Source organism: Chlorocebus sabaeus, chromosome 6 (assembly GCF_047675955.1).
Source record: "Chlorocebus sabaeus isolate Y175 chromosome 6, mChlSab1.0.hap1, whole genome shotgun sequence".
NCBI lineage: Eukaryota > Metazoa > Chordata > Mammalia > Primates > Cercopithecidae > Chlorocebus > Chlorocebus sabaeus.
In genome coordinates, this window is record NC_132909.1 from 58,900,457 (window position 1) to 58,914,641 (window position 14,185).

Genomic DNA, 14,185 nt, shown 5'->3' on the forward strand with positions numbered 1-14,185 from the left:
TCTCAGCCAAAAGCTGTCCATGGAGAGCTCATTAACTGTCACTGCCACCCCTCCTCCAACCTCTGACAACACCTCACTCACTTTCTGGGCATTTCATAGAAGTGGGAAAATGGGGCCGGGCGCGGTGGCTCATGCCTGTAATCCCAGCACTTTGGGAGGCCGAGGAGGGCAGATCACAAGGTCAAGAGATCGAGACCATCCTGCCTAACACGGTGAAACCCTGTCTCTACTAAAAATACAAAAAAAATTAGCCGGGCGAGGTGGCGGGCGCCTGTAGTCCCAGCTACTCTGGAGGCTGAGGCAGGAGAATGGCGGGAACCCGGGAGGCGGAGCTTGCAGTGAGCCGAGATCGCACCACTGCACTCCAGCCTGGGCAACAGAGCGAGACGCCGTCTCAAAAAAAAAAAAAAGTGGGAAAATGGGATCACACTTCCGTGTCCTCTCGCTGAACGTGACGTCCTCCAGGTGCGTCCGCGCTGTGGCCTGTGTCAAAGCCTCGTCCTTTTCATGGCTGAGTCCTGCTCCAGCGTGTGGATGGCCGGGCTGTGCTGGCCCATTCACCTGACGATGGATGCCTGGGCTGCTTCCCCCTTTTGGCTGTTGTGGATGTGCCGCTGCGAACATTTGCGTAGTTTTTGTGTGGACGGAGGTTTTCACTTCTCTTGAGTTGATGTCCAAGGGTGGGATTGTGGGGCCACAGAAACCTGGTGTGGGACGGTTTGAGGAACTGTCAGACTGTTTCCCACAGTGGCTGCAGCGTCTTACATTCCCGCTGCGGCAGACAGGGGTCCTCATTTTTCCACATCTTCACCAGCTCTTCTTTTTTTTTTTTTTTTTTTTTTTTTTGAAACGGAGTCTCGCTCTGTCGCCCGGGCTGGAGTACAGTGGCCGGATCTCAGCTCACTGCAAGCTCCGCCTCCCGGGTTTACGCCATTCTCCTGCCTCAGCCGCACGTGTAGCTGGGACTACAGGTGCCCGCCACCTCGCCCGGCTAGTTTTTTGGAATTTTTTTTTTTTTTTTTTTTTTTTTTTTGAGATGGAGTCTCGCTCTGTCGCCTGGGCTGGAGTGCAGTGGCCGGATCTCAGCTCACTGCAAGCTCCGCCTCCCGGGTTTACGCCATTCTCCTGCCTCAGCCGCACGTGTAGCTGGGACTACAGGCGCCCACCACCTCGCCCGGCTATTTTTTTGTATTTTTTTAGTAGAGACGGGGTTTCACCGTGTTAGCCAGGATGGACTCGATCTCCTGACCTCGTGATCCACCCGTCTCGGCCTCCCAAAGTGCTGGGATTACAGGCTTGAGCCACCGCGCCCGGCCCATTTTTTGTATTTTTTAGTAGAGACGGGGTTTCACCGTGTTCGCCAGGATGGTCTCGATCTCCTGACCTCGTTATCTGCCTGTCTCAGCCTCCCAAAGTGCTGGGATTACAGGCTTGAGCCACCGCGCCCGGCCCACCAGCTCTTCTTGTTGTCTGTGCTTCTTGTTTTCTGAGACAGGCTCTCACTCTGTTGCCCAGGCTGGAGTGCGGTGGTGTGATCCTCCCACCTTAGCCTCCCAAGTAGCCGGAACTATAGGTGCTGCCACCACCCCCAGCTAATTTTTGTATTTTTGTAGAGACAGGGTCTTGCTCTGTTGCCCAGGCTGGTCTCAAACTCCTGGACTCAAGCCGTCCTCCCTGTTTGGCCTCCCGAAGTGTTGAGATGAGTTGAGATGACAGGTGTGACACTGCCTGGCCTGGTTCTTATTATTGATTTGTGAGTTCATGTCTTTTAGATGTGAGGCCCTCACCATACAGATGATTCAAATCTTTCTGCCATTCTACAGGTCCAGTTTCTTGCTGGTGTCGTGTGAGGCACAAAAGTCTTGATGAAGTTCACTTGATCTGTCTTTATTTTATTTATTTTTCTCGAGACAGAGTCTTGCTGTGTCGCCCAGGCTGGAGGTCAGTGGCGTGATCTCAGCCCACTGCAACTTATGCCTCCCGGGTTCAAGCCAGTCTTCTGCCTCAGCTTCCAGAGTAGTTGGGATTACAGGTATGCACCACTACGCCTGGCTAATTTTTGTATTTTTGGTAGAGACAGGGTTTTACCATGTTGGCCAGGCTGCTGTCGAACTGCTGGCCTTAGGTGATTCGCCCTTTAGGAGGATCAACCTCGCAGAGTGCTGGGATTATAGGTGTGAGTCACTGCCTGGCTAGGAAACTTGCTGTAAAGGGCTGAGTAGTAAATTTTTCAGCTTTTACTCTTAAGTACGGTGGCTCACCCCTGCTTCGGGAGGCCAGGGTAGGAGGATCCGTTGAGCCCAGGAGTTTGAGGCCAGCCTTGGCAACGACGCGAGACCTCCTTTTTCTCTGAAAAAGAAAAGAATTAGCCAGCCGTGGTGGCGCCTGTAGTCCCAGCTACTCAGGAGGCTGAGGCAGGACGATCACTTGCGCCCAGGAGTTGGAGGCTGCAGAGGTATGATGGCACCACTGTGCTCCAGCCTGGGTGACAGTGCAAGACCCCGTCTCTACAAAAAAAAATCTAGATGAGCATTTTAGGGTTTGTGGTCCAGGTGGCCTCTGTCACGGCTTCTCCACGCTGCGGTTTTAGCACTTAAGGAGCCAGACGATTTGTGACCAAATGGTTGTGGCTTTTGTTCCAAGAAAACTTCCTTTAGTGGGCTGCATTTGGCCCCTGGACTGTGGTTTGCCAGCCCCTGCTTTAGACAGTCCTTGTAGGACCCTATGAGTTCCACGTAATCAGCGAGACACCTGTCTTTTTACCTGTGCTGAAGTTCAGGAGAAAGTTCTAGAATTGAAGTTGCTGCCAACGGCACACACATTAGAAATGCTGCCAGGCTGCCCCCGGGGGTGAACCCATTGACACTGGCATCACCCCGGCCGTGTGAGGACCCCCTGCGTCCCCCGCCCCCATTGCTGGCAGCCGGTTTCATATCACGTCTTTTATCATTAGAGGGGTCTGGGCGTCTTTCTCAGATGTTCACACTGTTTGTTTTCTTCTCCTTTGCCTGTTTTACAAGTTGACTGTGTTAATGCTTTGAGAAAAGCCTCATTTCTATAAATAAAAATGACAAAATATGTATTTCAAACAGCATCAAATGATGCAAGTTGCAAAGTAAGAGACCTTCCCCCATCTCACACCCAGAAATAACTCGGAACCTTCTAAGATTCACGTGTCTGGCCCTGACTGCTGAATGACGTGTCTGCAGTGGTGGAAGCCGCGTAGCACTAAGAGCTTGAGTTCTCCTGGTGGGTCACAGGGAACCAGATCCTGGTGCTCAGAGGGAGACAGCCGCCTGGGACTTTGCTGCCTGGGCCCTACGTGCCGGGTGACCTTGAGCAGGTGGTGGTCCCGCTCTGGGTGCGTCTGTGGTGGGAGTCATGGATTATGCAACAGACCACTGCCACACTGAGAGGATTCACACCACAATGCTTTTGCTGTCAGTTTCCCAGGCTTGGCTGGGCTCAGCAGGTTGGTTCTTCGCCATCACTGCTGTTGGCCTGGATCACCTAGGCAGCGGCATCTGGCTGGTGTTGGCACACCCTGGTGGCCTCCTCTCCCAGGCCTCTCTCTGCGTCACTGCTGCTGTCCAGCCTGGCCCCAGCATCGTACTGGAGGGATCCCAAGAGAGCAGAGGCTGATGGGAGAACTCACCCCCCCGCCCCGCCCCGTGTCACTTCTGCATCATGTGATTGGCCAAAAGCAGGGCTTGAGACCTGCCCACTTTCAAGGGGAGGGAGGTCGGCCCTGCCCCCGGGACCAAAGGGATCCTGGCAGGCAGCAGGTGTCCCCATCTGTGCAGTGAGTGCTGTGAGATCGTGTGCTGGCTGATGTGTGGGGGGTGAGGGGGTGGCAATGAGCTCATCTTGTTTGATGCCTCTAATTATAAGGCAAAGAAGTGCTCATGCGTGACTGGTGTGGTTACCACCGCCGCGCTGTGAGCGGGAGGCTCTTCTTATCAGTCCGTCTTTATTTTGAGGCATCCTGAGGTCCAGTGGGTGACACAGAAGCCATTTCCCAGCCAGGAGGCTGTGGGCGGTGCTCCAGGAACCGAAGCGTCTGCTCTGCCTCTCTTGTGCTGGGGGTCGCGCCTACTGCAGAGAGAGTCATCACTGGCCAGGGTGCCAGGGGGCTCCAGCGTGGGGGAGGTGTGGGACTGCCCGGGGGCGGGGGGAAGTGGGGGCTGGCTGTGCTCTGCACAGTACTCTCCGGTTGTGCCCGGACGGATCCCAGCTCTCCAGACACGATTCTGTCCCGGGGCCTCCGCACTGTCTGTGCCTCTGCCTGGGAGGCCCCTCCGTCCTTCCCCCACGCGGCTCCTCCTCACTCTCCTCCCATCCCTGCTGTGGTGACGCAGCCTGGGGCCTGACCTCCTGGAATCAGGTGTGTCCACCCTCACATTTTTGCTGCATGATCTCAGGCAAGCGATCTGACCTCTCTGAGCCTCAGTTTCTGCCTCTGCATAATGGGAGCAGTAACAGTGCCTCCGTCACAGAGTTGTTGGGACGATTGCATGACTAAGCTGTGGGGTTCTCATGGTGCGGGCCCCACACGGCAAAGGTGGGCTAGCGGGTCTCTGGCCAGCTCCTCGCCGCGCTCCAGCTGTTCCAGGGCGGCTCAGTGGTTAGAGACGGGAAGCAGCCTGTGTCCCCAGGCTCTTGACTCCATCCAACTCCATTTCCCTCCTGAGCCAAGCCCGCTGTGCCCTGGACCCAGACCTCCGTGGGACTCCCGGGAGGAGGACGCTATCACAGGCAGCCTTACCTACGTGCCATGCTCGTGCTCCCTGCACTGCTGCGGGAGGAAAGATGAGGTCGCTGCCCTGGGCTCATGGCCTCAGAGGATCCAAGGAGTAGAGAGAAGTAAACCAAGCGGGGGCAAGGTGACCAGGGAGGGGCCTCTCTGAGGAGGTGACGTTTGATCCAGACCTGAACAAGGTTGGGTGGGAGAGAGAGTCGTGCAGTCATAGCTCACTGCAGCCTCAAACTTCTGGGTTCAAGTGATCCTCCTGCCTCAGCCTCCCAAGTAGCTAGAAATACAGGTGTGCACCACCACTCCTGGCTAATATTTAATTTTTTTTTTTTGTAGAGATGGGGGTGCTCACTATGTTGCCCAGGCTGGTTTCAAACTTCTGGGCTCAAGCCGTCCTCCTGCCTCAGCCTCCCAAAGGGCTAGAGCCATGTCACCTGGTCTTACATTTCTTTTTAAAGTAGAAGCAGTCTCCTTTTCTCTCCTTTTTTTCCTTTGTTGGTAGTGTTTTGGGGGGACATGAAATTCATATTGAATTTCGTTGAAGGTTTTTCTGGATTCGTAGATGGGATCACAGGGTTTTTCAGTGTTGGCTTTGGGTAACTTCGTAGATTTCCCCAAATACCCATTTCCCGGCCTGTCAGACAGTGATCATGAATTAGGTGGCAGCTGGATCAGATGTCCATAGGCGCCTTCTGGCCACACGCCGCCGGGGAGCGGGCCGTGGGGGACAAAGGCAGAGGCGAGCGTGGCAGGCGGGCCTGAGTGATGGTGCAGCCTTTTATTTCTAGATCGGCCTGTTTTTCGAGAAACCCAGGTTTTTCTCCAAAACATTGTGATTTCTAAGGTTGACCGAACCCAAACACTACAGGGCTCAGGCGGGCCACTCCCCGGGGTGTGCTGGGAGGGGTGGGTGCCCGGGACCGCGGATGTACCGGGTGACAGTTTACGGCGACTCACCTGTCCTGGGGCTGCAGGGCCGGGCAGGTACCTGAGTTCACGTCTCTCGTCACTTCCCGGTGGGGACCGTCAGTCGGGTGCTTCCTGTCCCCAAACAGGGACGTCATTGCCTACCATGCCAGGCCTGTATGAGGTTAGAGACGATCACGCAGGAAGCCTGGCCGTGTGCGTTCTCCCCAGCGGTGTCGGAATCCTTCCACCTCTCCCAGCCTCGGTTTCCCCATGTGTCAGATGAAGCCTTGAGGAGTGGCTGCCTGGTCAGGCTGGGTGCGACTCTGCGTGGGGAGAGCTTGGTTGGCACCTGGAGCAGATGTTTGCTGTTGCAGCCGTGTTGAACTTCTCACCCAAGGATTTAACCTCAGGGGCCAGCGCATTGGGGCGTCACTTAGGGGTCATCCTGCCCCCTGGGGACACTGGGCCTTGTCTGGAGACATCTGTGGTTGTTACAGCTGGGGGATGCCCTTGGCATGGAGCGGGTAGAGGCCAGGGATGCTGCTCAGCACCCTGCAGTGCCCAGGACAACCCCAGTGACCAGCCCAGAGAACAATCCAGCCCTAAGTGCTGAGGGGGGGACCGTGGTTTGCATGGGCTTTGGGGGTGCCTGGAGGCCCCCAAACTGTTCGCATGTTGGTACACTCCTATCAAGAGAGAAGAGGCCTGAGGCAGGGCCGTTTGGTGCCGCCGTGGACAGGATTGTCCATCCCAGTCCACACGAGAGAGGAGTAGAAGCCGAGAATCGGCACCAGCCTTTCAGACCTTGGCAGTTGGTGTTTACTGCGATTTACAAAAGCCTTGGTCTATGATGGAGAGAAAAGAAAGAGTGAACTCAGTCCTGCAGGCACAGACAGTGTGAGAAGCTCCAGCCTGCAGGACTGGCTGCCCTTCTGGTTAAGCCTTGACCAAGTCCCCCGACCTCCTTTAGAGACAAGCAAACTGTGAGGCCCTGGGGGATGACAAGAGTTTGAAGAAGGTTCCAGATGGTGTGTGTCACTGGGCAATACTTTTGCAACTAACGGGATCTGCATCTTCATTTTGCTTTTCTGGGACATAATTCACTGCCACAAAATTCACCCTTTGAAAGCGTCTTACTGCTTGCTTACTGCAACTGAGTAAATTCTTTTCGGCGTATTCAGAGTTGTTCAGTTGCTGCCACTAATTCTAGTACATTTCTATCACCCCGAAAGCAAACCCCGTGCCCGGTGGCTGTCACTCCCCATCCCTCCCCAGCCGCAGCACCCACGCATCCCCTCCCTGTCTCTCTGGATCAGCCTGTCCTGGGCATTTCGTAGAAATGGGGTCACACACTGCATGGCCTCTTGTGTCTGGTGTCTCTCGCTGAGCATGACGTCTTCAAGGTGCATCCGTGCTGTGGCCTGCTTCAAAGCCTCATTCCTTTTCATGGCTGAATAATCCATTATACAGATTATTAATGCTCCTTTGAATGTAAGAAATCCAAGTAAGACAAAGGGATTAAAAACTGTAACTCCTCCTGTTCCAAAGAAGTCCACAGATAGGCTGGGTGCGGTGGCTCATGTCTGTCATTGCAGCATGTTGGGAGGCCGAGGCGGGCAGATTACGAGGTCAAGAGATCGAGACCGTCCTGGCCAATATGGTGTAACCCTGTCTGTACTAAAAATACAAAAAAGCTGGGCCTGGTGGTGCGTGCCTATAGTCCCAGCTACTCGGGGGAGGCTGAGGCAAGAGAATTGCTTGAACCCGAGAGGCAGAGGTTACAGTGAGCTGAGATCTGTTTCAGTCAGCTATTGCCGTGTAACAAACCACCACCAGATAGAGGCTTCAGACAACGATGTATTTGCTTGCGATTCTGTTATTAGGGTTGGGTTCAGCTGGGTGGTTCTTCTGTAGGTCATAGCTGGGGTTAGTCCCGTGGCTGTGGTCAGCAGTGGCAGGAAATTCAAGCTTGTCCTGCACTTGCCTATCTAGCCCTCAACTGGGATGGCAGGAACAGCTGGGGCCACCCGGCTTTTCTGCAGGGAGCCGGTCTCTGAGCGTCATGGCCCAGGTTCCCAGAGACACAGTGAGAAGTGCCAGCCTTCCTCACGCCCGTGCTGTCCCTTCCCTCCCAAGTCACACCACTGCCAAGCATCGCAGCCATCTGTGGACAGCCACAGAAGCCCTTTCTGCAGTTTAGCGAGAGAAGATTCTCGCATGGCCTGCCCTTGTCCACTGGGTCCTGGGCTGAGCCTCACCAGAGCTGAGGGTTGGCCCCGCCCCCTCTTGTTCCCCAACCCAGCCTGTGTCATGGAGTGCCGCTGCCCAGCCTGGCCTTCCTGGCAGGTCCTCAAAAGGGCCTGTGGCCCCGTGGTCAGAGGCCTTCACGGCGGTAGGCCAGAGGATGGGTTGTCCAGCGAATGAGGGAGGTGACCATGAGCTCTGGCCCGGGGTTGCTTCCTGCTTGCAGGATCACAGGACCCCATGCCTGGGCTGTCCTCATGTACTCGGGTTGCTGTGTCATGGTGAACCCGCACCTGTGTTGGGCGCCCAGCAGCTACCCTCTGGGCAGCGGCCCCACCCAGGGGTGCAGGCCCCATGTGCTACTCTGACACACTTGGGTCCCAGTGCCGCCACTTTCTCACTGGCCCTCCCTTGCTGCCCTCAGAGAGCTTTGCCAGAGTCTGTGGAGGGGCAGGTGACAGAGCAGGCCTGGGCCCCCTGTTGTGGGGATGACAACAGCCATATGCCAGGTGGTGCCATGTGCCGGGCAGTGAGGAGGGGACTCTTTGGCGCAGGGTGGCTGGGGGAGGCCTCTGAGGGGGTGATGTTTAAGCCAGGTCTGGGGTGAAGCAAAGGAACAAACCCTGAGGGAATCTTGGGACCAGCAGGCCAGGCAGAGGCTCCGCTCATGCAGAGGCTGTGACGCAGGGTGGCGCTGGCGCTGGCGTGCTGGAGGGACGGCGAGGGCCCGTGTGGCTGGAGCAGAGGGAGGAGTGGAGGGCAGGGAGGGGGCCACGCACGGTCTGGTGGGGTAACAGGGCCTGGTCTTTACCCTGCAGGGCTGTAGTGGGGCCTGGGGAGACCGTTGTCTGCAGTGGGGACGGGGTGGGTGGGCCCCCTTTCCCAGAACCCCTCCCCTGCCCTGAGCTCTCCCTGGCCCCCCTGTCCCCAGCTTCCTCACCCTGGACCTTCCAGGGCGCTGCCCACTCTCCCCTGACCCTCACTGCCTCCAGGGCTGGGACTTCCTTCTCCCAGCCACGGGGGCCTGGACTTCGGTCATGCAGGGATGAGGCCACCACTGTGCCTGTCCCACCTGCTGTCGCGGGACCCTGCAGGTGCCCACGTGGGTCGAGGTGCCTTCTACCCACCCTTGAGCTTGCCCTCACTGGGCCTTCTGCCATGCGGCGCTCTGTCAGTGAGCCTAGCTTGCGCCCTGTTTCCTCTCACTGCAATGCCTCCCTTCCTCCGGCCACCTGTCCAGGCCTCTCCATCCCCATTCTTACTCTGGGTCTTCCTGTGGAGCCAGCCTGACAGTCCGCCTCCTCCCGCAGTTTAGTCATTCGCTGCCTCAGTGTCCACGTCAGACAGATGTGGAGAGGAAGCTCTGGCAGAGGCCTGTGTGCAGAGAGAAGAGGAACAGGTATCTATCAGTCCATGAGTCAGTCAACAAACGCCCAGGCTGTCAGCCCAGGGCAGACCCCATCCTGAGGGAGTCCCCGGGGTCACCAGGAGGGACCAGGCTGGTCTGCAGGATGGGGTGGCGTCGGTGGGGTGCAAAGGTGGCTGGTGTGGGACACGGCGTCCGGGGGCACGGCAGGGCCAGGGCAGAGACCGGGCACGGGCCAGGGAACAGCGGGTGCAGAGGCGGCCATGTGTCCCCGTGGAGAACGGCAGTGCCTCGAGGGCTCGAGCTGGCTTCAGCCACACTTTACAGGCAGAGACTGAGGCTTGGAGAGAAGCCCCGGGCACACAGGGAGGTGGGGTGGCCGATGAGGTCACCGTGCAGCCAGCGATCAGAGCCGTGTGCCGCAGGCCCGGGTCGCACTGCCGCCAGGTCCTTGATGGGGCCGGGAGAGAGGGGCCCCAGCGGCAGAGCCCCCGCCTCGGGCCCTCAGTCTGGCCAGAGGAAACTGCTCAGAGGGGCCACCTCCCGGCTCTGCGGCGCGGCGCGCCTCTCCTCCCCCGACTATTTTTAAAACCTAATTTCCTCGAAAACGGGGTGGTTCATTCTGCAGATAATTAGTCACGTCTCAGGCTGAGCAGAGCTCGATGTCATGACAGCCCCTCATGGGGGTCACGGCAGGCTCCGTGCCGGAGTGGGCCTCGTGGCAAGGATTGAGTGAAAATGGTGCTTACCTGCCCACTCGGCCGGGCGGTGGTTGCAAGGCTCTGCTTCCTCCCCTGTCCCCTCTCCTCCACAGGACACTCGGCTCTGGTCTCCCCTTGCTGTCCCTGCCTGCCTGCCCTGGGAGCCCCACATTTTCCCTGGGGTCCCCCAACCGAGTGCATCCCCTCCCCGTCCTGCTCCACCCCCGCCTTGGTGCTTCGGCCCCGGCCAGTCCCTTAACCTACAGGCCCCCAGTGCAGGGCCGTTCCCAGCAGGGCCCGAGCTGGCCGCCCCTCTCCTCTCCCCCTTGTCAGCCAGCTCAGGCGAGTTGGGCAGGTGAAGACGTGGAACCAGGGAGGGAAACTGAGGCAGGGGCCTAGACCCAAGGCAGGTGACCCTGAGGTGCCTGGTGAGGTCAGCAGAGCCGGGTCTGGAGGGCCTCACCGTGTCCACTCGGTCCCGGGGCAGTAGGGAGCCTGGGAGAGTCCGGGCAGGGGTGGACCCGAGGGCTGTGACCTCTCAGCCTCGGGGCCACTGAGGAAAACAGCTGAGTCACCCAAGTGGGTGTGAGGGAGCCCCAGAGGGGCGGTTTCGGGAGTAGAGTCAGGACTGTGGGCAGGGAGGCCCCAGACAGGCCGAGCAGGGGGACGCCCAGGCCCCCGATGAGGTCTGGAATGTCCCGCCCCGGCCCACCACTGGCTTCCTGCCCTCTCTTCTTTTCCTTCCCCCACACCCTGGACGTAAAACCGTGAATTGTTCTGCTCCAGGGCGCCAACCCAAACATCACGTCAGCATCCAGCACCTTCCGCCCCCCGCAGCCCAGAGCAGGCCCCGTGTGGCCTGTCAGAGACCTGGGGCCACCAGCCTTGTCCTCTGGAAGGACAGAGGAGCAGCCCCGTCCTTCCCTGCACCAGCGCAGGCAGCGGAATCCTGAGTCACCTCCCTCCCTCCATCCCCGCCCCCGCCCCTGCAGTGAGCACCGGGTCCGGTCCGTCCCCCAGTTCCTTCCAGGGCCCGCCCGGTGCCCACCCAGCCCCGCAGGGCGCCCAGGTGGCCCGAGGGGAGGACCCTTCCGCTGTTCTGGCTGCCTCGAGAAGTACGCCCCTCCCGTGCAGGGCTGGGGTCCTCACTGGAGGGCCACGCCCCATGTGAGGTCCTGTGCTGCCCAGACAAAGTCTCTGGGACGGCGGGGCTTGGAGCAGCAAGCCTGGAACAGGCATTTGTTCTGGCTCTGCTCTGGAGGCCAGAGGCCCGAGGTCCAGGAGTGGGCAGGGCTGCACCCTCCCGACCCACCGTGGAGAAGCTTCACGCCCCTCTGCTCCTCGTGCCTCCGGGCATCCTTGGCGTCTCTGGGCCTGCAGGAGCGGTGCCCTCCCCGCCTCCACCCCACATGGCATCTTGGCCTCTCCGAGCGGCTTCTCTTATAAGGACAGCAGCGGATCCAGGGCCCACCCTACTCCGGCACGACCTCATCTTACCCAATGACATCAGCAGAGACTGTCTTTCCAAATAAGGTTGCAGGCTGAGGTTCTTGGAAGGACGTGAACGTCGGGGGGACACTGTCCAACCCCGCACCCCCAGGCAGGCATGGGGACTGATCACGACAACAGGGCCCCACCAGCGTCTCGGATGCGGCCCCCTCCCCGGCCTGCCCTGAGCCTCCTGACCCCGGCCCCTTCCCCGGCCTGCCGCTGCCCCAGGCTCCTGACCCCAGCAAAGTTTTCCACCTCGTGCTTTCGCCGGGTCCCTGGCGGTTCTGACCGGGCAGCAGAGCAAAGTCGTGCCTTCAGTGCCTTCAGCGCCTTCAGCGCCTGCGGTGGACGTGTTTTTAGACGGCAGGGTGGTCGCCGGGCGCGGCCTCTAGATGGAACACATGTGGGTCTCCCGTGCACCCACTGAGAGCAGCGCAGGGGGCCGAGGGGCACTGGCAGGGCTGATAGGGTGGGGCGTCGATGACCCAGGCCCGGGTTTGACTCTCCTTCGGTGTGACCTTGGGTGGCTTCACCTCTCCCTCTGACAGTCTCTTTCTGTGTCTTAAAACAGAGGGGCTCCCTCCCTCTGCGCTCTTTGCTGGCTTTGTGAGGCCTTGGTCCAGAAAGACTTCTTGTGTCGGGAAATTCTCCTCTGTCCCCTCTCGCCAGTCCACCCCTAGCCGGGTCCCCATCCCCGACGGTCCCCATCTGCACCCCGGACTCCACAGCCACCTCCTCACCGCCTGCACCTCCCTGAACCTCGCTCAGTTGGCCCCTCACATGTCCTGGCCTCCCCTGCTCACCTCAGCCGGCCTGGGAGCCAGGGCCAGACCAGTTCCAATGCACTGCTGCCCAGCCCAGAGCAGCGAGGCAGCCAGAGGGCCGAGCCCCACGGAGCAGGGCACGTGCCACACCCTCCTGCCCGCATCCCGGCGCAGCCCGAGCGTCTCCACGGGCTCTCAATAATCCCCTTTGAGGGCCTGCCTCAGCACCTCCAGCTGCAGGACCTTGGCCAGCCCTCCCTTCCCCGACCCTCAGCCTGTTCCTCTAGGACTGGGGAATGGAGTGAGAAGGTACAGGCAGTGCTGGGGCGGAGTCGGCCCTGCCCCACAGGCCCTGTGTGATTCAAGACACATTTGTCTCCATGCCCTGGGCCCCGGGTGGTGCCAGCGTTGGAATCCAACAGGGAGGCGCTCCCCTTAGGCAGCCGCCTCTGCGTGAGCCTGGAGAACGCTGCTGTGATCCGTGCAGCAGCGAGGCCGCCTCAGCCACCGTGTGACCTTTGCGCCGCGGCTCCCTCCGCCTGGATCCCTCCCGCTCTCCCGGCATCCTTGTTCGGCACTGAGCTCAGACACGACCAGCCCAGGGAAGCCTCCCTTGCTGATCCGCACCCCACCTGTCACCCCACATCAAACACCTAGCCCTGTGCCCACCTCTGTGGACCGTGAGCCCCTTGAGGGCGAGGCCAGGTCTGCCCAGGGCCCGCGTAGTGGACGCCAGTGCATGCGCTCCCTGCAGTCACCGACACCACTTCCCACCTCAGGGCTCCCGGGCCAGGAGTCCAGCCCCAGAACAGGGCCTCACCGGGCTAGAGTCAAGCTGTGGGCAGGGCTGGGCCCACCAGAGGCTGCAGAGGAGAATCCGTTTCCTGCCTTTCCCAGCGTCTAGAGGCGCCCACACCTGTCGGCTCAGGTTCCTTCCTCCCACCTCACAGCCGCGGCACAGCCTCTTCCCGTCTCTCTCTGACTCACCCGCCCGCCGCCTCTCGTGAGGACCCTGTGAGGACATCGGACTCCCAAGTCCCCCAGGATCATCTCCCGTCGGTCTCAGGGCCCGTAATCACAGCTGTAGAGTCCGTTCCCATTCTCCAGATGAGGACCCCAGGGCCCCGCTGCTGGGAGCCAGGGTTGCGAATGTGGTCCTGGGTCCTAGGAGCCGAGTCTCTCCTGTTCCCCTCGTCCCAGCCTCTTCGTGTAGAGGGAGCTTTGGCTCAACCCAGCAGGCCCCTGTCATCATCTCTGGAGCCAAACCCAGCAGGCCCCTCTCGTCTCTCGTCCTCTCTGGAGCTGCGGCCCAGGCCCTGCCGCAGGCGCTGACCGGAGGCTGTGGGCCCAGGACCCAGGGCAGGGCTGGGGGTCTCCTCGCAGGCTCCCTTATCCTTCCACAAACCTCACCCTGGAGAGGGATGGGGAGGGCGCCAGCCCTAGGGACCCCTGGCCAACTCCCACTGACTGCAGCTGCTTGGGTGCTGCTGGGTGCTCCCCACAACTCCAGCCTGCCCTCGCCCCAGCAGGGGCCTGCACCCCTCACTCCCCACGCTGGCACCTGATTTCCCCATGCCCGAGCCTCTCCTGGCACCTGCCTCTGGGGAAGCGGGGCTTGGTCAGTTCAGACCTGCTCGGCCGGTGACTGCCTAGAACCTGATGTCTGGGCGTGAAGGGGGTCAAGAGCCGGGGGAGGTTTGCTCCCCACTTCCCCTCCCCTCCTCCAGGGAGGTCCAAGCCCCAGGCCCTTCATGGTGGGTGCCAAGCCTGGGTGTCACCGGCTGCCCACCTCCCTGAAGCTGCAAAGCCTCTGCCCTGCTCTAGGCTCCAGTGACCGCCAACCAGGGTGACCATGGCAGGTCTCAGCGGCCCCCGCCCGCATCACATCCTCCCAGCACACTCAGTCCATGTCTTCATGTGTGTGTAGCCTTGAGACAGGCCCCACGCGGAGTTACAC

At 59.9% G+C, this 14,185-nt stretch overlaps 1 protein-coding gene and 1 long non-coding RNA gene across 8 annotated transcripts in view; one reads left to right on the top strand and one right to left on the bottom strand.

The window, feature by feature from the left end:
* PIP5K1C (phosphatidylinositol-4-phosphate 5-kinase type 1 gamma) overlaps positions 1-14,185 on the top strand; it is a 65,270-nt gene that overhangs the window by 13,116 nt on the left and 37,969 nt on the right. The window lies entirely within an intron of this gene.
* On the bottom strand, positions 1,064-13,897 carry LOC119622449 (uncharacterized). 2 transcript variants are annotated; one of them, XR_005239067.2, is made up of 5 exons: positions 11,286-13,897; positions 9,169-9,280; positions 5,711-5,834; positions 4,766-4,929; positions 1,064-4,095 (listed from the first exon to the last, which is right to left on the bottom strand). It is a non-coding gene; the product is annotated as an uncharacterized lncRNA (long non-coding RNA). The 2 variants fall into 2 exon arrangements; XR_005239066.2 differs by lacking the exons at positions 1,064-4,095; positions 4,766-4,929 and having other exon boundaries at positions 5,811-5,985.